The sequence below is a fragment of the Carettochelys insculpta genome, chromosome 5 (genome assembly GCF_033958435.1).
Source record: "Carettochelys insculpta isolate YL-2023 chromosome 5, ASM3395843v1, whole genome shotgun sequence".
NCBI classification, from domain to species: Eukaryota; Metazoa; Chordata; order Testudines; family Carettochelyidae; genus Carettochelys; species Carettochelys insculpta.
Window position 1 is genome coordinate 105,531,812 of NC_134141.1, and position 24,301 is coordinate 105,556,112.

The 24,301-nt window shown below is 44.7% G+C and overlaps 1 long non-coding RNA gene across 1 annotated transcript; it reads left to right on the plus strand.

Annotated features, from left to right (window-relative positions):
• Positions 1-8,195: 8,195 nt before the first annotated feature.
• On the plus strand, positions 8,196-15,869 carry LOC142013923 (uncharacterized). The gene is made up of 3 exons (XR_012645823.1): positions 8,196-8,323; positions 9,204-9,289; positions 15,820-15,869. It is a non-coding gene; the product is annotated as an uncharacterized LOC142013923 (long non-coding RNA).
• The last annotated feature ends 8,432 nt before the right edge of the window (positions 15,870-24,301 follow it).

Below are 24,301 nucleotides of genomic sequence, written 5' to 3' on the forward strand. Positions count from 1 at the left end.
TGGGGGTTCTGCAGCCTGCTGATGAGGGGAAGTGGAGGATGGGGGCTCCACAACCTCCCTTCAGGTGGATGCCAGGGAATGAAGAGGCTGCCCTGTGGCAGAGCTCAGTGGGGCTGCTTCTGTAAGGTGCAGGGAATGGAGCAGCTGCCCAGTGGAAGAGCTCGCTGGCAGCAGGGGATGTCACCTCGAGACACAAGGTGCCAGAGAACAGGATCCCAACAGAGTACAGGACAATTTGCCCATTTTCTTAAAAAAGTGGGGATGCCTGTAAGACAGATTAAATAAGGGACTGACCTGGGAAAAAAGGGATGGATAGTCACCTTTGCAGTGGGGCCCATTTTCATTCTTTCGTCTGTTCATGTGTCTGCGTGGAGTTCCTCTGGGCGGTGCCTGCTGGCTGCCCTCAATGCTTTCAAGGAGCAGTGGGTGCTGTCTGGGGCTCTCTACTTGGTGTCCCCTTCCGGTTTGCTTCTTGTGATCCTTTAAGCATCACACCTGCCCCTGCTTGCTTTTTATTTGTCCCAAGTACTCATTTGGTTTCCTGAGCTCATTGGATCCTCCCCGTAGGCTGATGGAGTGTCCATTAGCCACGGGCTGGCTTCTGACTACCCATTCCTGGAGTCCAAGAGGACCGCTCTCATGTACATGTGAGACATCCTGGGGCATGTGTGCCAGGTTTCAGCCCCTCCACAATCTCTCCTTAAAGTTCTGCCTGAACTTCTCCTCTCATTTATCTATGCACACCCCATCTATGGCCCCACAAAGTTGCAGGATCACCTCACCAGCCTCCACCTTGCTACAGCCAAGGTGGCCATTCATAACACCAGAATGAGGATGTTGGCTGAGTGGAAGGTCTGTGACTGTGGGGCCTGTTTTCATTCTTTCATCATTCATTTGTCTGGGTGAAGTGTCCACTGGTTAGTGTCCACTGGTTCTCTCGATGCCTTTGAGGAGCAGTGGGTGTGATGGGATGGATCATACAGGATCCCTTGGGGTTCTCACACAGATCATGCCATTGAGCCCACCTGCTTTTCTCCTGGAGTGCCCCACCACCCTGTCCTGCTGGGCCAGAAGCTCTGGTCTCGCCCAGCAAAGGCAAAGAGTTGGGGTAACAGCTCTCCCACCCACAGCAAACCCCAGCCCTTAGGGGGCTCAGCTATAAGGCCTGGACAGCGCCCAAAAGGAACCAAAGTCCGAAATAAATACATCTTACTCTGTATAAAAGTTTTACTCAGAGGGAGCTCAAAAGGCATGTTCTGTTTCAATGAAAGAGAGATATGCATAGCTGTGGTTCACCCAAACCACGTAACAATTACTTGCACTGGGCTTGATAATAAACAAAAGCAATTTTATTAAGTATAAAAACAGGATGTAAGTGATTGCAAGTGAAAACAGACAGCTCAAAGAGAGTTACTAAGCCCCAAATAAACAAGATACACCAATGAAGCTTAACACTCTCGGGAACTTGTTACACGCAAACTCTTATCCTAGCAATAGTTTGCCTGATATCTGCCCTGTTGTTTAGAGCTACACCTTTATATCTGCTTTGCCTAAGTCAGTAACAGAGAGGAAGCCGTGGTAGTCTATACACTATCAAAACAAAAAGCAGTCAAGTAGCACTTTAAAGACTATCAAAATAGTTTATTAGGTGAGCTTTCGTGGGACAGACCCACTTCTTCAGACCATAGCCAGACCAGAACAGACTCAATATTTAAGGCACAGAGAACCAAAAACAGTAAGCAAGGAGGACAAATCAGAAAAAGATAATCAAGGTGAGCAAATCAGAGTGTGGAGGGGTGCGGGGGGAGGTCTAGAATTAGACTGAGCCAAGTATGCAAATGAGCCCCTATAGTGACTCAGAAAGTTCCCATCACGATTTAAACCATGTGTCAATGTGCCGAATTTGAATATAAAAGCCAGCTCGGCTGTTTCCCTTTCCAGAACGGTGCGATAATTCCTTTTCAGTAACACACATACCTTTAGGTCATTGACAGAATGCCCCGTTCCATTAAAATGTTGACTAACGGGTTTGTGGATCTGGAGTGTTTTGATGTCTGTTTTGTGCCCATTGACCCTTTGTCTAAGGGAGTTAGAAGTCTGTCCAATATACAAAGCATCTGGGCATTGTAGGCACATGATGACATATATAATGTTAGTAGAGGAGCATGAGAAAGTGCCCGTGATTCTGTGAGTAACCTGGTTAGGTCCAGTGATGGTATTTCCAGAGAAGATATGTGGACAAAGCTGGCAGTGGGCTTTGTTGCAGGGAAAGGTTCCAGGACTGGTATTCCCGGGGTATAGACTGTGGCTGTTAGTGAGGATCCTCATGAGGTTGGGAGGTTGTCTGTAGGAGAGAACAGGCATGTCACCCAGGGCCTTCTGGAGTGTGGCATCCTGATTAAGGATAGGTTGTAGGTCTTTAATAATTCATTGCAGTGTTTCCTTTGTGTCCCCTTGTTTTGACCCTTTGACCATCACATCAACCTTGGTTTTCTTTTTAGTTGTCCCAAGTAATCAGTTGAGTTCTTGAGCCCAGTGGATCCTCTCCATGTACTGTGGGAGGGTTCTTTAGCCATGGATGAGCTCATGCCTTCCCGCTTACCAGCACCCACAGGGACCACTCTCCTGAAGTCATCTGGTTTGACCCTGTCATGGAACGCAATCCCTGTCTGGGACGGGAGGCATGAAGAAGCATATGGGATTTCTGAATGGAGAAACGAAGAGAGACTCAAAACGGTTGAGTTACTATTAATCTGCCCAGTTTCTGTTTACATATTTCTCATAATAACGCTATAATCAGTTTACACCAACCTTTCCAGCATGTGCATCAGCATAACCTGCAGTAGTACTCTTACAGTTGAAGTGGTGCTTTGATTATGATCCCATGTTTCTAAAGAATCACTGAGTGACAAGAGTCGCTCATGCTTTGTCCTAGGGTAAGGCTGATTCTTTCGGGATTGTAGATTCTGTGCAAAGTGAGAGTCAAATGATAAAATGTCACACTGGCAGAGCGCACTGGTCTGTGAGCAGAACTGAATGTGAGACCTCTGGAGCTTACTACATGAGCCTCTACCCCTTATACTAATGACAGCTGGCTGGTAGCTACAACTGTAGTGCAAGCTTGTTTTTCTCACTCGAAGTGGTCAGTGTGCCACGGCATGGAACAGCACTCCGCACCCGGCAGGTGTGTGGGTGACAAAAGAACAAGTTCCTCATGGAAGAGCATGGGCAAATTAACTCAGCAGGGCTTGTGCTGGTGTACTTGGGCCTCTGTGTGCATCAGAACTTGTGGCCCTGAGCAGGGGAGACTGGTGTCAGGGTCACATGACCAGCCCCCACCCCATCTTGGGGGAGGGATGAGACAGCCCAGCTCCACGCCATGCTCTGCCTCCCTCCACCCCTTCCCTGCCCTTTGTCCACCCCCCATCCTGCCTCTCCCCACCAGCCTCCACCCCTGAGCAATGTGGCCTGATGGACTTGTGGGGCTGGCGCAGCAGCGGTGGTGTCCCCCGGCTCTCCCCACCTCTCCAGCAACATTGAGGGAAGCGGAGGAACATGTTCTCAGCTAGCTCAGTTCCTGGACTGCACTGAGAGATCTGAGTGAGCTGGGGCCCACGTCCCTTTGTCTTCCCCACCGCTGCCAATGAATGCCAGGGGGTTGCACTCCTTCTGGTGCCGACTCCCCACGCTAGTCCCTCACCTCCCTCCCACCCATGACATTTGGTGGGGTATGCGCCCCCCGCATCACCCTTGGCTCTGAGGTCATTCAGCAATGGAGTTCCCTCAGGGAGGCCTAGATCCTTTCTGAACTTCAGTGTGAACAGGGATTTAGGGTACCACATGCTGCTGCTCTTATTCTGCAGTGCCCCATCCCCTCCCTGCCCGAGACAAATGTGGAGGGGGCATTTCTTGTTCTCCCTAAGCATGGCACCTGCAGATGGTCTTTGCCTGTAGACAGGAAAGATACTTTTGCTTCCCTACAGGCCAGATACCTGCAAGAGGATCAGGTATAGAATCCTTTAACACTGCGCTTTCTATTCAGTGATTTAGCACTTGAAGCTCTGAAGAGCAATGTGTTTCTTGGGGAAAGAATATTTATTGTCTTTGGCTTTGATCCATGGCGATTTGCGTGCCCTAAGTTTTGCTTTAAATTTCAAATTCAAATGAAGGGGAAAATCTCAAAGTATTCCCATAAACTGATTATGCAGGTCATTCAAATCTAGGCCATGGTTCATTTGAAATGGGAGCAATGTTTATACAAGCCAATAAACAAGTTGGCTCAGCCTGTTTGTGGCGCTTGGCCAACCTTTTGGTGACCTTGGTCTGAGCTGGAGATTGTAACAAAACATGAAAACAGACAAGTTTCACCTAGTTTCACTTTTTACTGCGCTGCATGCACAAGGCTTTGTCTGTGCGGCCCAGTTACAGTTTCTGCAGAACTATGGCTTTGTGTTTTTGCTGGCAACCATAATGCCCTAGTAACCTGCACTGTGTTACCTTAGCTTGAGTGAGGCAATAACATATATAATTGAACAGCCAACAAAAACCCCACAACAACACTCAGCTCTACAGCACATACTGAAATGAGCACGTTCTCTGCAGTGTGAGACTCAGCAGAGAAAATAGGCAAAAAGAATTCAAAGATGCCTATGCAAAAAGGACAAAACGTTGTGTTTTTTCTTGCTGTACTTGCTGGTGCAAGGGAGGGATGAGGCAGACTGTGCGCCCTGACTCCCTATGTGGCTACCAACACAGCAGGATGAAGCACAGGCTCCAGGGAGCTGCTACTCCCTTCCCAAGTAGGGAGGCACAGAGTGAGCAAGCAGAGGTGTGGGCTGGGCAGAGTCTTGACTCCATCTCTGCAGCACGCTGGCCAGTGAAGCTGAGCTGAGCTGAGCCAGCACTGAAAAGGAAGTAGTCTGCATCTGCTGTAGACCAACAGCAGATTATTTCGCTCTTGGCGAATGCAGTCCAGGTATGGAAAAAATTTGTTATGTGAACCAAGGCGTGTGCAGCTGTGCACCAATAGAAACACCTGCTAAGGCTGTGGGTGGGTGTGGGAACTCTCTCCTGAGTAGCCACTCAAATGCACAACTTACAGGGAATGCTACTCAGAACCTCTGTATTCTGTAAGCTGGGCACTTGTGCAGCCATGCAGAAAGATTCAAATGCCACCCAGCTGATTAGCAGAGTGCCCACACCCAGGGTTTTTGGGTCTGTTGGTGGTGTATGTTCGCATGTGCCTCAGGCCATATAAAGCACACATTCCACACATGACGGGAAAATGATGAGGGGGAACGTTGCCTGGCACCACAGTTTCGTCCCCAGGTCCACTCAGGTGCAGGCAACCTCAGGGTAGATTGTACTGCAATCTAGTTTAAAGAGAAGGGCAGGAGGCCTGTATTTGGGTCATTTGTACCATGGCTTTGTAACGTAGCTCTGATCTGTATGGTCCCATTCACATGCAAGACCTAACATCTTAGTAGAGCTCAGGTGTTCCCCGTGTTAAATAACAGCTTCCCTGCCCTGACACCTACCCCAGAGCATTGAGCTGTGTAGCAAGATCCAAACACGTCCAGCTTCCTTTCATATTTGCATATTTTCTCTGTTTTACATTTTTCCAGTTGTGTCATGTTGCACAGAATGCATCAAATTTTCCCCAACTTTTACCCTGTGCTAAGAAGAATGTACTGAATGCCTACGCACAAAATCAGATGCAAAAGCTTAATAGTCATCCGTGTTCCTCAGTGTCTTGCCTTCTTTCATTTGTCCTTTATAATGCCATACCACTCACTCTACTGTACCCCAAAGGGCACAGGGAGTTCTAGGCATGTACACAGGGAGCTGAGTTACAGGTGCTGGGGGAGCTGTAACTTTGCATTTCTTCATGTGTAAACTTTTAATTTCCTATATTTTAGGTTGTTGTAGGCCAGGAGTTCATAAATGGGCATTCAAGTTAGCCTCTTAAGTTTGAGAGTGGGAGTGCCAAGCATGTTGCAGTGATTTAGGAACACTGAAAGTCACCTAGGGCACTTGAATGCTTTGAAAATCCCACATTTAGACATCACAACTGCTGAGTATCCAGCAGTTGGATGCTCAGTGCATTTGAAAATTAAGACACTTCTTCAAATGCTTAAATGCGAATTTAGGAGCCTGACTTAGGCACCCATTTTTCAAAATATCATCCATACTTTCTTGCCAAACTATGATTCTGGTAACACCATCCATGGTCTTACAGTACTTTTGCCTAACTACTTGTAGCGGAACTAATAGCCACTGCAGCTTGTCATTTATTACTTTCAACAATATGTTTTGATTCTGCATTTACAAGAAGTTGTACACACAGCAGGTATTATAAGCAATGTCCAGGTTTCATAGTGGTTTCATCTGGGATTAATATATACTGCAGTCATGAGTAATAATGTCTGCCTTGTACAAAGGAGAAGTAAAAGTAAGTAGGCAGTAGACAGAAGGAGGCTTATTGTCATTCTTTCAAGCCTTAGTGTAGCAAAGCAGAAATAGATGTAATAATAAAAATTCCTTAGCCATATAAAGTGAGTGGACTTTGCAGTGGCTTACACCAGCCCTGAATATAACTCATTGATTAAATAAATACAGATTAAATAAATATATGTGAGATAGATAAGTATAATTAGCCCCATTTTCACAGATAGAGAACTGAGTCACAGGCATGTATACTGTGAACGTGGAGAAGGATCAGACTCCCTGATTCCTGGTCTCCTGGTCTAACCACATTACCTTGTACTTCAGAATTAGGTTTAAGCACATCTGAAAATATCTAAAGGTTCTGAATAACCCTAAATATCTTTGATTTGGAAATCAGAGTGGAAATCTCAGACAGATGTATATGACCTTTCTAGTATATAGTACTTTGTACTTCTGTCCAGAGTGGAAATTCCATGAAAACAGACTTTTAGCAGTAATCCCATTACTGCAGAGAGAATGGATGAAATGCTGGTCCTAGGACTTTTGGCATTAGCTTCAGTAAAGTGGTTTTACCAGGAGTTTACCTCTTCTTATCTTCCATATTTTGTACAGTCCTGGGCAAACTTTCTGTGTTTAATAAAATATGTAATAACGATAACTTTTGTTTCCATGTCCTCACACAGCTTCCATATGAGAAAGATGAATAAGGCTGGGACTTTATAGCTTTGAAAAGAGAAAACTAACAGGAGATATGAAAGAGGTCTATAAAGTCATGACTGGTGTGGAGAAAGTAAATAAGGAAGTGTTATTTACTCCTCATAACACACGAACAAGAGGTCACTGAATGAAATTAATAGTTAACAGGTTTAAAACAAAAGGAAATATTTTTCCAACAACACACAGTCAACATGTGGAACTGCTCACCAGAGGATGTTGTCAAGGCCAAGACTATAACAGGGTTCAAAAGAAAACTAGATAAAATAAGGGAGGATAGGGCCATCAATGGCTATAAGACAAGATGGACTGATATGGTGTCCCTAGCCTTGGTTTGCCAGAAGATAGGAAGGAGCAACAGGGAAGGGACCACTTGATTACCTGTTCCAGGCCATTGCTGGAAGATAGCGTACTGAGCTAGATGGATCTTTGATCTGAGGAAGTGTGGGGTTTTGATATTTTTATGTTCTTATGGTTAAAAATCAGAACTTGAAGCCGTTCACATAAATGCAACAAAAAATTTCTAGACTGTATTTTGCAGCTCTAAGTTTGGTTCATGTTTTTAACTGAAGTTTGCATTTCCATTTTCTCTAAACCAGTTCCTCCATCTCCAACTATGACACGGCATCTGAATTTAATTTGAATATGTGACAGTACACAGTGTTAAAGACCGTGAAGGGGAAAAAACATTCTGCATCCAAACACAGCAGTGTCATTCTACTTTTGCCACTAACATTAAACTTTTACTCATGTAAGTCTGCTGAAGCTATCCCAGTCATCTTTTTTATCTTGCAGTGGTTTACACTGTCATAGAAGTGGTATTTCAACCAACACATGCAGCATCTCGAAGTTTCCTGATCACTTGTGCACATGAATATACAAATGAGAAAATAGTGTTCAGGTAGGGAACTTCACAAAACCTGTTTTCCTGTTTGCATAGTTGAGTCAACATTTAAAGCTTAGAAAGTTTATTTTAGCTTTCAACAACCCCAAGTTATTGTTGCTAATATCTACTGAGCCAGTTTTGTGTGTAGCAGACCCAAGACTTTCTGCTTCAGGATAATAGAACTCAGCTGGCTATACAGGGTATCAGAACTCTAGAGGTGGCACATGGCTGTACACGTCTGTTTTGATTCACAGAAGGTGAAGATCCGGTGTGAAGGTATATGGAACAGAGGAAATGCAATAATGTGAACTGATTTTAGTGGCTGGGGCATGGCGAAGGCTGGGGGTGGGGGGAATAAAGGTTGCTTCATTTATATAGAGAGCTGCCTGAATACCACTAATTCGGTGGGTGACATTCCTGACCCATTGCAGTCAATTAAAATTTTGCTGCTGACTTCAGTGGGGCCAAGATTTCACTCTGTAGTCACAAAGTTCAATTCAAATCCACTTTGTGTTCCTCCTGCCTTTCCTCCTATGTCGTTCACAAATATTTGCAGAGATGGAACTTCATTTGCATGAGTTTTTGCAGTGTATCATTTTTGTTGTTTGTACAAAGACCTGTATTTGCATTCAAAGAAGGATATTGCATTTGTTAGTGAATATCCTATTTACTGTTCTCCTGTTTGAAAAGCTTCTGTCATTTAATTAGAAATAATCTCATGTGCCTTATACAGCCAATGCAAATAATCACAAACTTATGAGCTCTATGCATTCAGTTTAAGAATCACACTTAAACTGAAAATTGTAGGTCTAAATTATTTAGCAAATTCTTCTGAATTGCAAGTGCAGTTTGTGAATGACTTGCAAAAAGGAAAACAATTGAAATTTGTTGGTTAAATTGATTTGTGATTAATATTTTGAATATCTGTAACTACCATGGTGGATTTCAGAAACATGGTTATTAGGTTTAGTACTTAATTTATGCTATTCTTCAACTGGCGTCAACCCAAAAAGCCCCATGAACTTCAAAAAAGTGACAGCCATTTACAGCAGCTAAGCAAGTGGCCAATGCTACCTAGTTTTTATATTTTTCTGTATCGATCGCAAGCTCTAGGTTCATTACATCTAAAATCTTATACAGTGCTCTCACATCTTAGAAAAGCAGTATAGGCTGAACCTCTCCAGTCCAGCACTCTCGGGACCTGACTGGTGCGGAATGAGAGAATTTGCCAGACCAAAGAAGGTCAGTATTGTCTAGCAGCATTACCAACACTTCCACTGTTTACTGAGATCTTAGAAGATGTTTTTTTTGGGGGGAGGGGGGAATTACAGCTAAATAACAGCACAGGACAATCAGAGCCAAAAATAAACTTTACAGGATCACAGGAAACTTGGTCACTCCCATGAAAAGTGGTTGTCCAGCTAAATAAAGTCATGTCAGATTACAGAAGTTGCCAGAGAACAGAGTGCTGGGCTAGAGGGGTTCAACCTGTACTAACATTAGGAAAGTTTTGTATGTTTTCTTTCAGCTCACTATGTTGTAGCCACTCTGACTATATTACACATATACATAGATTTAATATTGAAGAAATATTGACCAATACATATTTTAACTGCCCTAGTGATGTGAGTGTGGATCCACTTTGGTGTGGCTTGATGTGACACCTTCACCTGTGGTTTATGTGTATTAAAACTGCTTTGTCTAGTGAGCCACTGGTACACAGTTAGCATGCTACTGGTTTTATGGCTTGAGAATGAATTGCTGTGGTCTGAATGTTTCTCACGTAGACCAGGACTCTGAAGTTGCTTAATTGCATAAGAACAGTCTGTCTCTTGGAGATGTTTTAAATGTCACAGGTGAAAAAAAAGAGATGTGACATTGTCAACTTGTGATACCTCCCCCTCTCTTTACAAAAAAAAAAATAAAATGACCCATTGGGGATTTTTAAATGGTGTGTGGGCTTTTTATTTTAATTTACATATTCTATGCCACTCTGAAGATAACATAAATATTACAAAAATTTGAAAGTTTTTTTCTATACTAGATATATTAAGCTCTCATGTCAGTCTGTGACTAGAAACAGTAACTGTTCTAAAAAGTTAAACAGAAAAGCTATGTCTAGATTAGGACAATTTGTCAATAGAAGTTTTTGTCACAAGAAATTTTGCAATAAAACTTCTGTCGACAGATCATGTCCAGACAGCAAAGCAGATTGAAAGAGTGATCCTCTCTGTTGACAGAGAGTGGATGGACAGCCCAGCCACTCTATTGGCAAAATGGCCAACTGGGAGCGCAGCAGATAGGGTTGCCCCATGTCCCAGAAGCTGTTTCTGTTGACAGAAGGGCCACTGGGACATCCAGACCACCTTTTTGTCAGCATAGGTTTTCTTCCTTGTTGCGAGTGGGCTACAGCTGTCAACAAAATGCTGTGTTCTGGCTACTGACGGTCAACAGAACACCCTTGGGAATCTGTACACGCCATGGTTTTTGCCGACAAAACAGCCATTTTGTTGAAAAAACCCTCTGGTCTAGCCATAGCTATCATGCAGAGAACATCAAGGTTAAGAATACAATTAGTAAGTTATATAAATATGTAGAAACCCAGAGAGGAATGGGAATAGAAGGGCTGATTGATTGGTGAGGAAAACAAGGCTAGAGTGTGGAATCAGTTGCCATTGGATACTAAAGAAAGGGATTATTTGTGATCCTGAACAATTAGAAAAAGTTGATCTGCTAAAATACAAAGTTTCTGGCAGGTAAGCCAGGATTCTGATAACTCAAATAAAGCTCTCTATATATCTCCTCATATTTTTCAGTATTCATGCTTTTGAAGTCATCTCATGGTAGCGTCTCATTCTAACTGTGAAAAATATGAAATCTTTTAGACAATGCCGTAAATGGGCTTTTAGTGCTTAGTGATTATCCAACATCAGTGTATGAATTTGTCCAAATCAAAAAGCATAAATTTGAAGGAAGTGATAGGAAAAAATCTGTTTAATAGAATGATGTGATGACAACACATTCCTTCTTAGGTAAAAGACGATTGTTGTCAAGAGTGCCAAGGCCACATGATAAGATAGAAAGAATTTGGGCTCATCTCAGAAAGTTCAGCAGACCATTTTCTACGGATTCTTTAAGATCAAATGTGCCACTGAATTAAACTTTGGCCAGAATTTCCATAAAAAAAGAAATCTGAAGTTACTATTCTGTATCCTTGTTTTAGCATGACAGCATCCTGATTTCCAAAAGTGCCAAGTCTCCCATGGGCGCTTTTGGATGATGCACACCTTTGAAAAGCAGGGCATTTAATGTAGTGTCCAGCTCTGAATGTAGAGTCCTAATTTTAAGATCTTGTTTTTGAAAATTCTCGGTTTTAGTTGAACTGAAGAACAGATGACTGATGAGTGAACCTCCAAATGAGACCTTCTTATGCTATCGCCATCGGTGAAATGTACCTGACAGGATAATTGGGATGTGACCCAAAGCCCAAATGAAATCAATATGAATATTTCTGCTGATTTCCATAAGTACTTATTTCTTGTTCAGCATCTTTTAGGATACATCTACACAGGAATCAAATAACTATTCCTGGCCCTGGTCAGCTGACTCAGGCCACGTGTACACTTGGAAATAAAGTCAAATATGGTAAAGTTGACTTTGTAACACTAGATTTTGTATATTCAAAGTTGTGTCCACACCTGCTCACGAAGTTGACTTAATGTCCCCCCACTAAACTACCTATATTCAACTGCAGCAGCACTGCACTGTGGGCACCCATACCACAGTCCGTTCAGCCCCATTGCATTTTGGGTTTCTGTGTCAGTGTCTTGTGGGAAAAAAGTCACTTAGTTGCGATGGTGCTCTCACTCCCCCTGCCATTGGAAACTAATGGCCATTTTTCCAAAGACTGCCCCTGCATAAGGATGCTTTGATGATTGCCAGCATCAGAGCTGGCTAGTGATGTGCCAGTCTGCCTGGAGCTCAGTAGTCGCTTTGATTATTATTCTATTTGGCTTTTTAATTGTTTCAATTAAATTCAGAGGAGACTACTTCTGGCCCAAGAGTGTCTTCCCCTGGTGAAGCCCATGATACCCAAGTGCCACTTCCAGCTGGTGTAGATGTAGGTGGAATTGTCTGTAGTGACCACATGGACCATTATATTCACAAAGAAAGAAGATACAATGACAAGTTCTCTTCCTGCTCTGGGAATAGGGTCTAGTAGGTTAGACGTTTGGAGGGCTGATAGCCAGGACTCCTGAGTTCTCTTCCCAGTGCTGGGAGGGCACTGGTGTTTAAAGGTTAGAGTCAGGGAAGGAGCTGTCACATGAATATCTCCAACATGAGGCAAGGAACCCACCAGAAGTAGTAGTGGTTCAAGCACTGTAATTACTTCAAGACTTATTATGAAAACCCAGACTAAAGAAAAGAGAAGAGAAGGAAACACAGGAGAACACTTTATCATGGGAATTCAACAGCTGAGAATGGGATAAAATATCTCAACTCAGACACGAAAATATCAGCTACTTTAAATATATCTTTGCCTGAAGTTCCTGCTTAATGAGCCAAAGATCCTGGATCTCTTGATGGCTCCATACTGGGGCTCTTTTGCAACCCAGTGAACTCATGGCTAGTTGGTGGTCTGTTCTCCATGCTGGCCATAAAGTCAGGAATGAATTCAAAATTCCTGGGCTGATGACCCCTGCTTCCTGTCACTTACTTCCTGCTCACCTGAACAGCAGTAAAAGAGTCAAGTAGCACTTTAAAGACTAACAAAATAATGTATTAGATGAGCTTTCGTGGGAGAGACCCACTTCTTCAGACCACAGCCATACCAGAACAGACTCAATATTTAAGGCACAGAGAACCAAAAACAGTGATCAAGGAGGACAAATCAGAAAAAAATGATCAAGGTGAGCAAATCAGAGAGCAGAGAGGTGGGGGGGGGAGTCAAGAATGAGATTAAGCCAAGTATGCCAAAGAGCCTTTATAATGTCCCAGAAAGTTTGCATCCCAGCTCAAACCACGTGTTAATGTGTTGAATTTGAATATGAAAGAAAGTTCAGCAGCATCTCTTTGTAAAGCAGACTGGAAATTCTTCTTCAATAAAACACAGACTTTTAAGTCATTAACAGAATGGCGTGCTCCATTAAAATGTAGACTAACCGATTTGTGGATCAGAAATGTTTTGACGTTTGTTTTGTGCCCATTAACTCTTTGTCTGAGAGAGTTTGAAGTCTGTCCAATATACAAAGCATCTGGGCATTGTTGGCACATGATGGCATATATGATGTTACTTGAGGAGCATGAGAATGAGCCCGTGATTTTGTGAGTAACCTGGTTATGTCCAGTGATGGTATCGCCAGTATAGATGTGTGGACAAAGCTGGCAGTGGGCTTTGTTGCAAGGAAAAGTCCCAGGATTGGTATTCCTGCGATATAGACTGTGGCTATTGGTTAGAATCCTCATAAGGTTGGGAGGTTGTCTATAGGAGAGCACAGGCATGTCATCTAGGGCCTTCTGTAGTGTGACATCCTGATTAAGGATAGGTTGTAAGTCTTTAATAGTTTGTTGCAGCAGTTTGAGTTGGGGGCTGTAAGTGATGACCAGTGGTGTTCTGTTCTTGGCTTTTTTGGGTCTGTCTTGGAGTAGCTGGTCTCTGGGTATTCATCTGGCCCTGTCGATTTGTTTTTTTATTTCTCCTGGTGGATAATTCAAGTTTATAAATATTTGGTAGAGATCTCGTAGTTTTTGGCCTCTGTCAGTTGGATCAGAGCAAATGTGAATGTACCTAAGGGCTTGACTGTAAATAATGGAACTAGTTATGTGTGAATGATGGAAGCTAGAAGGGTGTAGGCAAGTATAGCGATCACTGGGTTTCTGGTACAGTGTGGTACCGATCTGGCCATCCTTGATTTGTACTGTAGTGTCCAGGAAATGTAGAGGAGCATGAGAAAGTGCCCATGATTCTGTGAGTAACCTGGTTGGGTCCAGTGATGGTATTTCCAGAGTCGATATGTAGACAAAGCTGGCAGTGGGCTTTGTTGCAATAAAAGGTTCCAGGACTGGTGTTCCTTGTGGCCGTTTGTGAAGATCCTCATAAGGTTGGGAGGTTGTCTGTAGGAGAGAACAGGTACATCACCTTGGGCCTTCTGGAGTGTGGCATCCTGATTAAAGATAGGTTGTAAGTCTTTAATAATTCGTTGCAGTGATTTGAGCTGGGGGCTGTAGGTGATGACCAGTGGTGTTCTGTTCTTGGCTTTTTTTTGGCCTATCTTGGGGTATAGAATTGCCCACTAGGAGAAGTAAAAAAACAAATTGACAGGGCCAGATGAATGCTCAGAGACCAGCTACTCCAGGATCGGCTCCTCTACTAACATCATATATGCCATCATGTGCCAACAATGCCCAGTTGCTTTGTACATTGGACAGACTTCTAACTCCCTTAGACAAAGGGCTAATGGGCACAAAACAGACATCAAAACACTCCAGATCCACAAACCAGTCAGTCAACATTTTAATGGAATGGGGCATTCTGTCAATGACCTCAAGGTATGCGTGTTACTGAAAAAAATTTTTCGCACCACTATTCAAAGAGAAACAGCCAAGCTGGCTTTTATATTCAAATTCGAAGCATTAATATGTGGTTTGAACCATGATGGGAGTCACTATAGGGGCTCATCTGCATACTTGGCTTAATCTAATTCTCGACCTTCCCCCCCACCCCTCCACTCTCTGATTTGCTCACCTTTATCTTTTTCTGATTTGTCCTCCTTGCTTACTGTTTTTGGTTCTCTGTGCCTTAAATATTGAGTCTGTTCTGGTCTGGCTATGGTCTGAAGAAGTGGGTCTGTCCCACAAAAGCTCACCTAATAATCTATTTTGCTAGTCTTTAAAGTGCTACTTGACTGCTTTTTGTTTTGATAGTGTATAGACTAGTACAGCTTCCTCTCTGTTACTATAGAACCAAAACAGTAATCAAAGTTGACAAATCAGAAAAAAAAATGATCAAGGCGAGCAAATCAGAGAGCAAAGAGGTGGGGGAGGGTGTCATTAATTAATTAATTAATTAATTAATTAATTATTGACACCACCACGTCCCTCTGCTCTCTGATTTGCTCACCTTGATCATTTTTTTTTCTGATTTGTCAACTTTGATTACTCTTTTGGTTCTCTGTGCCTTAACTATTGAGTCTGTTCTGGTCTGGCTATGGTCTGAAGAAGTGGGTCTGTCCCACGAAAGCTCACCTAATAAATTATTTTGTTAGTCTTTAAAGTGCTACTTGACTGCTTTTTGTTTTGATAATAGATAGACTAACAGGGCTCCTTCTCTGTTACTGGACAGCACTGGAGGTGAAGGGATGACCAGAAAGGACACATTGGGGGCATTGTGAGATACTTTCAGAGGCTAATAAAATCAATTTTAATAACACTGCCAGTGAAATTGGCAATACAAAAGTTGACCTTAAGAACCCCTTTAAATCAACATGTTGAGTGCTGTGCTGAAGACTGATGATTTATAAAATCAGGTGAAGAGCCTTAAATTCAATTTTGTCCCATAATGTACACCATGCATCAAAGAGCCCTAAATGCTGAGGTGGGGCGTGGGATGTCCCTGAGCCCAGCCTCCAACCTTAGCCTTAACACACACTCTGAAATTTTTAACTCCCACAGCATGAGCCTCAACTGCCTGAATCAACTGACCCAGGTCAGCTGCTGCCATGCCATGGGATCTTTATTGTAGTATAAATGTACCCTTATTGTCTCTTTAACAGTTTCCTATGGGAGTAACTTCTTTCACCTTTGCCATACAAAAATGGTGAAGACCTAGGGGTGGCTAAGCCTTTAAACAACTGAACAGCAAAGACTGGAATCGAGAATGCTGCAGCTTCCTTTTAGATTGACATCACTTTCAACAAAGCACCAAAAATCGTTTAAAGAAAAGATTGAATCATTTCACTGGAGCATGGTTCTGCAGACAGTAAGTTACAAACCCACACTTTGGTTATGCCATTGATGAAAGAGGGGAAAAATTACAAGATTTTTGACCAAACATGAGCAATTACTGAATAACGGCTTCATCCATGCAGGAACAATATGTTCCCAATTAATGCTATTGATTTTATATCAGAAGAAGAAAACATAGCATATTGTGAAGGTAAAATCCAACAATGCAGAGAAAGGTTAGACAGAAGATGTCTTTTGCCATTAGCTCCAACAATGCAAGATTGAGCCATGTGGTATTCAAATCTTGTTCAGGAAAAAAAATCCCTCTTAACATAGTCATACAGCAAATTCAGATGATTATATCTCTCACTGATTACTTTCTGTTTGAGTCATTGCTGAGTCTTCATTTTTATGGGAATGGCTGAAGCAAAACTTTTTTTGTTTCCTTTATTTTATATGTTTGAAAAACTATATGAAAAATGCCCAGACACATGGAGGGAAGCACTAAAGTAAAGGCAATTTCAGTGCACTAATGAATGATCTGGATTAGGTGAGCTTGTGTTTGTGTGTGCTGTACAGTTATGGCCTATGCAGATCAAATGTGGTGAGCCTGCAACACCCTGCCTATGCAATACACTTATACAGGAGGGGACAGGGAACCAACATAGCATAAAACTATGAATCCAGAAAGAGACAAGCTATAATAAAATTGTGGGGTTCACTGAGTCTTCCATTTCAAGTCAATGGGAGTTATACAAATGAATCTAAATTTGTCCTGTAGAAATTAGAAGGGAAAAGCTGAACCGGTAACTCTAAACTCTGTTTTGCCAATGAAGGCTTATATCTTAACCAATATAGCCATACTGTTCAATGTCAAAAAGAGGATGTTAATGCAGAGTGAAATTGCTTGTTGGTGTGTTGTCCCCTTGCATGGAGTTGAGCAAAAGATGGCGTGTTTACACTACATAGGTTTTAGTGACACTGCAGCTGAGATCTAAACTGTTAGTACTTCCCCTGACAAAACTTCCACCTGTATTAACGGTGTTTGCTTTGTTGCCAGCAAGTTAAGTGGTACCGGAGCGAGAGTCTGTAATCTATCAAAACAAAAGAGCAGTCCAGTAGCACTTTAAATTATTTTTGTTAGTCTTTAAAGTGCTACATGACTGCTTTTTTGTTTTGTTGCCAACAAAGTGATGTTTACACTAGCACTTGCCTCTGCAAAGCTTTTGTCGCTGGGGGAGAGGCAAGAGAGGGTTAAGCACCTGTGAATGGCAAAAGCTTTGTCTCTTCATTGCCACTGTAGACAAAAACAGGAAGTCCTGTGGCACCTTAAAGACTAACAGATATTTGGAGCATAAGTTTTCATGGGCAAAGACCTGCTTTGGCTGTAGACAAAGACTGAGCTATGTAAAACTCAAGAGCCATTGTCTCTGTTCTCCAGCAACAATACCTATTAACATACTTTGGCTTTCCCATAAAAGATGGAAGGGTTTTTTTTTGTCTACAAAAGTGCCAAGAAACAGTGTTTAAACTTTGGCTATGTCTACACAAGACAGTTCTTCTGACAAAACTGGGCTCTTGTTGAAAAAACCCCAGTGGAGTGTCTACACACAAAATGCATGCGCTTTGTCAACAGACGGTTGACAAAACCCGGCACCTCCACTGGCAGCGTTGTGCCTGTCCACGTTCAGGAATAATGCCTTTGTCCACAGTTTCCTGGTGACAAAAAGTACCATATAGATGCTCTGGGGACTGTTTTGTCGACAGACGGGGCTTCCAGTTCGCCAGGCAACCCCGTTTGCTGAGCTTCTGGTTAGCTTTTCTGTCAGGAGAGCAGCCAGGCCATCTGGCTGTTCTCTCTGAACGGAGTGGATTGCTCTTTTGATCCACTTTTGTGTGGGGACGTGATCTGTCAACAGAGGTTTTGGTGGACGATATCTTTGGATGGTAAGTTCTGGTGACAAATCGCTGTAGCGTAGACGTAGCCTTTCTGTGTTTTAGCAGTGTGGACACAGCCATGTTGCTAAAAGCTGCGTAGTGCAGATGTAACCTTACCTTCACTCTGCCAACCCTGCAAATGGTGGGAGGTACCAACCTGTTTACTTCCTTTGTACAATCCATTCTTACCCCCTCACCCCCCACAACAGGATTCCAGGTAACACTTACAGGACAAAAAGTACATGTGGGAGGGAGAGAAATTTGCCCACACTACCATTGCTTAGTCCCCCTGAAATTGGAGGTATCCAGTGAGAATTAGCTGAGTACATTCCTAGTGCAGTCAGCATGTTCAGCGTGCTTCCCCGCCCCTGTTGCTCTACTTACACAACTTCAGCTATGCAAATAGCACAGCCGAGGGTGACATACGATTAAATGATTTCTTTGCTTCAGTCTTCACGGCTGAAGATGTTACAGAGGTTCCTAAATCTGAGCCAGCCTTTTTAGGCGACAAATCTGAGGAACTCACTCAGATTGAAGTGACATTAGAGGAGGTTTTGGAATTAATTGATAAGCTGAATAGTAACAAGTCTCCAGGACCAGATGGCATTCACCCAAGGGTTCTGAAAGAACTCAAATGTGAAATTGCGGAGTTATTAACAGTGGTTTGTAACCTATCCTTTAAATCCACTTTGGTACCAAATGACTGGAAGACGGCCAATATAACACCAATATTTAAAAAAGGCTCTAGAGGAGATCCTGGCAATTATAGACCGATAAGTTTAACATCAGTACCAGGTAAATTAGTAGAAACACTAGTAAAGAGTAAAATTGCAAGGCACATAGAAGAGCACGAATTGTTGGGCAAAAGTCAGCATGGTTTCTGCAGAGGGAAGTCGTGTCTGTCTAATCTATTAGAATTCTTTGAAGGGGTTAATAAACATGCGGACAAGGGGCACCCAGTGGACATAATATACCTAGATTTCCAGAAAGCCTTTGACACGGTCCCACACCAAAGGCTTTTATGTAAATTAGGTGGTCATGGGATAGGAGGAAAGGTCCTTTCATGGATCGGGAATTGGTTAAAAGACAGAAAACAAAGGGTTGGAATAAATGGTAAATTTTCACAATGGAGGGGGGTAACTAGTGGTGTTCCCCAGGGCTCAGTCCTGGGACCGATCCTGTTCAACTTGTTCATCAATGACCTAGAAAATGAGGTAAGCAGTGAGGTGGCAAAGTTTGCAGATGACACCAAGTTGTTCAGGACAGTCAAAAGCAAAAGGGATTGTGAAGAACTACAAAAAGATCTCAGCAAACTGAGTGATTGGGCAGCAAAATGGCAAATGAAATTTAATGTGGGTAAGTGTAAGGTAATGCATGTTGGAAAAAATAACCCAAATTACACGTACTACATGATGGGGTCAAAATTAGCTACGACAGATCAGGAAAGGGATCTTGGAGTTATAGTGGATAGTTCTCTGAAGACATCCACGCAGTGTGCAGCGGCAGTTAGTAAGGCAAATAGGATGTTAGGAATTATTAAAAAAGGGATCGATAATAAGAAAAAAGATATCATACTTCCCCTATATAAAACTATGGTACGCCCACATCTCGAGTACTGCGTGCAGATGTGGTCTCCTCACCTCAAAAAAGATATATTGGCATTAGAAAAGGTTCAGAAAAGGGCGACTAAGATGATTAGGGGCTTGGAAAGGGTCCCATATGGGGAGAGGCTAGAGAGACTGGGACTTTTCAGTTTGGAAAAGAGGCGATTGAGGGGCGATATGATAGAGGTATATAAAATCATGAATGGTGTGGAGAAAGTGAATATAGAAAAATTATTTACCTTTTCCCATAATACAAGAACTAGGGGACACCAAATGAAATTGATGGGTAGTAGGTTCAAAACTAATAAAAGGAAATTTTTCTTCACACAGCGCACAGTCAACCTGTGGAACTCCTTGCCCGAGGAGGCTGTGAAGGCCAGGACTCTATTAGGGTTTAAAAAAGAGCTTGATAAATTTTTGCAGGTCAGGTCCATAAATGGCTATTAGCCAGGGATAAAGTATGGTGCCCTAGCCTTCATAACAAGGGCAGGAGATGGATGGCAGGAGATAAATCACTTGTCTTCTGTTCTCCTTCTCTGGGGCACCTGGCATTGGCCACCGTCGGCAGATGGGATGCTGGGCTTGATGGACCTTTGGTCTGACCCAGTATGGCCATTCTTATGTTCTTATGTTCTTATACGCACTATGGCATCTTCCACGCAGTAAGGTCACCAGGGCTGCTCTCCTGCCAACTCTGGTTGCACTTCTTATCCTGGTGGAGTATTGGAGTCAGCAGGAGAGCACTCAGAGATCTCTTTATTGTGTCTAAGCAGACGTGCTAGATTAACAGATGGTGGATCAACCTCTGCAGCACTGATGCACCGTACAATATGGAAAAGCCCTGAATGGTGGGGTGCAGGAGTTGGCCTGCTTCATAATGGTATGTTTGTGGTATCAAAATGTGTGCGGGTTAGTTTGAAGTAGGGACACGCTTAGCATTTTACTAAGCAGAAGAATCAGGTTACTTCACCACCACCCCACATTTCAGTGTAACTGATGTTTGGCATCGTTCGTAAAGGGAAGTTAACACCTCTCTGTTCCCTGAAGTATTTAAAATCTCACAGGTTGGACCTCTCTAGCCTGGCATGCTCTGGTCCACCAACATCCGTGGGCTGGCATGATTCTTCATTAGCCAGGTGCTCATTTAATGTGGGTGTAGCCAAGTTTCCCACAGTCCCATAAAGGTTTTTATTGTTTTTTTTCTTTTTGGTTTTGTTTTGTTTTGTTTCTACAGCCCGGCTCTCAGTGTTGTGTGTTGTTATTTAGCACTAATTTACCTCTAGATTTCTTCTAAGAGCCCAGAAAGCAGTGGAAGAGTTGATAATGTGCTAGACAATGTTGACCTCCCGTGGTTTGGCAAATTCTCTAGTCTGGAACCAGTCAGGTCCTGGGGGTGCCAGACAAGATAGAGGTCCAACCTGTATTTCCAGAAGTGATGTTCTGGTTCAAATAGATACAGGGCTTTATAGAGGAATTACCCAGTAAATTTTATGACCCGTGTTATGCAGGCAGCAAGGATAGATGGCCAGAATAGCCCCCATGTACCTTAAAATGCGTGGTTTCAATTGTGATCCTATTGAATTGTATGACAAAACTTCTATTGACTTCACTGGGGCATGATTATACCCTGTGAATCTATGTGCCTCAAAATGGACTGTTGCTTAGAAACAATCTTTGATACTATCAAAGTAGCCGGTCTCGAAAGGAAGGTTGTCCTCATTTTGTTCCATTGTTCTGTTATCTAAATGTTCAGATGTGGGTAGTAGCAAAGAAGAGGAAACTTGTTTCTCAGGTCTAATTCAGCTGTTTCCGAGAAGCTGCCATTGCCCTCCCACTGCTCAGCTCAGGCTCATTTACGGAGTTTTGCTTTCTAACATTCACCACAGATATACTGGGGAGGTGAGAAGGAAGAGGAAGAACTGAAAGAAAAGTGAAGTTTTCTGTGTGCATCTGTGATGGAGTCAGGGGTGGGGGTGTTTGTGTGTGAGAGTCACACTGGATGTGTGTGAGACAGGCAGAGCAGCTCACAGCGGCTAAGGATGGCCCCCTGGGGCTGTAACCTAAGCTGGCAGGTAACACCTCTGGCCTGAACAAAGAGCAGGGAGGAGCCAAGCTGAGCTTTGAATTGAGGCGGCAGTTGGAAGATGGGGAGCGAGAAGGAAGGGAAGCCTGTGGTGAGGGGGGAAGCTAGACCCCAGATGGGGCACCCCTTGCGCTCCTCTCCCCAGGATGGATTGGAATGATTGTATCTGCCTGCTGTACTGACACCTCTGTGCTGAGCTATGCCACTGTCGACTAATAACCTTCCCATTCTACCTGCTGAGTGAGAGTCACTCCTGCCTGTGGAGCTTGAGGACCCCTGAACCCCATTACACTGGTGGCAGCGGTGGGATGCACTGCACCCGCGGATGGGCTTCCGGCAGTGACTGACTGAATGCAGTAGAAGGAAGGAGACTCACAAGAGCCAGGGGTGCTGGAGGTGGAACAAAGCAACTTTTGGGGACTGTGTGGTGCTGCAGCTTTGACCAGTGAGTTGGTACCACAGGGGGACAGCAGGGAGATGGATTATACCCAACTCCAGAAGGCAGACCTTGGGGGGGCTGTGCAGAGAGAGGGTCCTGAGCATGGGGAAGGAGACCAAGGTCCAGCTGATTGGCCAGCTGGCAGAGAATGACAAATCCAGGGAGTCAGATCCTTTCCCAGCAGGAAGTGGCCAGTCACCCCCCAAGGAGCATTTCAGTTTCTCAGGCAGGAGCAGGGGCTGGATGCTGCCCACCAGGTTGTGCTCAGCTAGCCGTGGTCCATCCCGGGTAGAGTCCCCTGCTGCAGAGCTGCTACAGCTGGCGCTTGAGGTATGATTAAAGGAAGTGAAAGCCCAGGAACAGGAGAGAGAGTGCCAGGAAAGGGAGAGAGAGTGTGAGCATGAGTGCCAGCAACAAGAGAGACAGCAGGAGGAGAGAGAGCGAGAGTGGAAGGAGAGAGAGCGAGAGCAGGAGCATGAGCGGGCCATGGCAGAGACAAGAAGTGAAGAGGCCCAAGCTGCGGTGTGCAGGGAAAGGGCCAGGAGGTCCAGGATGGCCAGTCACTTGGAGATGCACATTCTGGCCCAGTGTAAGGACCTAGGGGACATGGATGGGCTCCTTACCTCCTTCGAGCGAGCCTGCAAGTTACACAAGGTTCCCCCAGCCGAATGGCTCCAACAGCTCAGCCTCTTGGTGGACCAGAAAGCCACAGCAGTGCTCAGCCAGCTGGAGGGGCTGCAGCCTGGGACTATGAACAGGTTGAACAGGCCCAGCTGCACAACTTCAGGCTGACCCCCAAGATGTACAGGAAGAAGTTCCAGGAGGCACAGAAGAGGCCAGGGGAGACCTATGTAGGCCTGGCCTCCCGCCTGATGGAACACTACCACAAGTGGCTGTTCAGGATGGGAATCCAGACCATCGACGACCTGGTCATGCTGATGATCCTGTAACGGTTCTATGGAGCATGCCCGCCTGACCTGAGGATGTGGCTCGACGACCAGAAGCCAGAGGACTCACTCAGTGCAGGGAAGCTGGCGGTTGAGTTCACAGCCACCCAGCTTGGGGTTGAAAGAGAATCCCAGAGGGACAGGGAGTCCCGAAGAGACTGGTTCCTGGCTGTACAGTGGAGGAGATCAGCTATGGGGTGAACCCAGGAAAGAGGGGCCAGCCATCCATCTTCCAGAGGGCCAGCCAGGGCCTGCACGGAGCCCCTGGGACACAACCTGGGCGGTTATCACTGTGGGCGGAAGGGGCGTAGATCGGCCCAGTGCTCCAAGTTCCCACACAGACTAAGCAGGCCAGAGGCTCATGGAGTCAACTGGGTGGAATGCCAGCAGCCAAAGGGGCTGGCGGCCCAGGCAGGTGGGACTGACAGCGTGTCCTCAGCTTGGGACGAGCCGGACCCACAGACCAAATCCTCAGGGGGCCCAAATGCACAGGGCTTGGTTTACAGAGTGGGGATGGGGCTGCCTCTGTGGAGTGAGTGCCTCATATCCCTTGAGGTGGTTGGGAAGAAGGCCATGAGGTTCTGGGACACAGATGCGGATGTGACGCTGGCCCGGCCCGGGGTGATGGCACCAGACCGGATGATACCCAATTTCCACTTGACTGCAATGCGAATCGACAGGACCCCTTTGAAGGTGCCCATAGCAAGTGTGAACCTGAAATGGGGGCATAAGGAGGACCCCAAGGAGGTGGGTGTGCACAGCCATTTCCCTGCTGATGTACTAATGGAGAGTGATCTGGAGCACTGGCCGGGTGAACATCCTTGGGCCCTGGTCTTGACCCACAGCCAAAGGAGGTGAGGGGCAGTGTCCCTGGGTTCGGGGGTGCATATCCAGCTGAAGCCACAGAGGCTACCTTGGGAGTCAGGAGGTCCCTAAAAGCCAGGTCTCACAGGCCAATCGTCCTGAAGCCAGGCAGGGAGGGGGAAGCAGCTTCCGCCCCTGCCCCAGAAGAGGAATTCCAGGTGGAGCTGTGCAGAGATCCCCTCCTTGCGGAAGCTGAGGGGACTGGCCAGCCTCAGCCCAGCCCCACCACTGGGGGAGGGCTGCAGGGAGAGATTCCTGTGGGAGAAGGGATTCCTGTACCCAGAATGGGTTCCCACACACAAAGCGGAGCCATGGGAGGTCCAGAAACAACTGGTGGTTCCCCAAAAGTACCGGTGCAGTCTGCTGTACCTAGCCCATGATGTCTCGCTCACAGGACACCAGGGGATCCAACACACCAGGAGGATGTTGCTACAG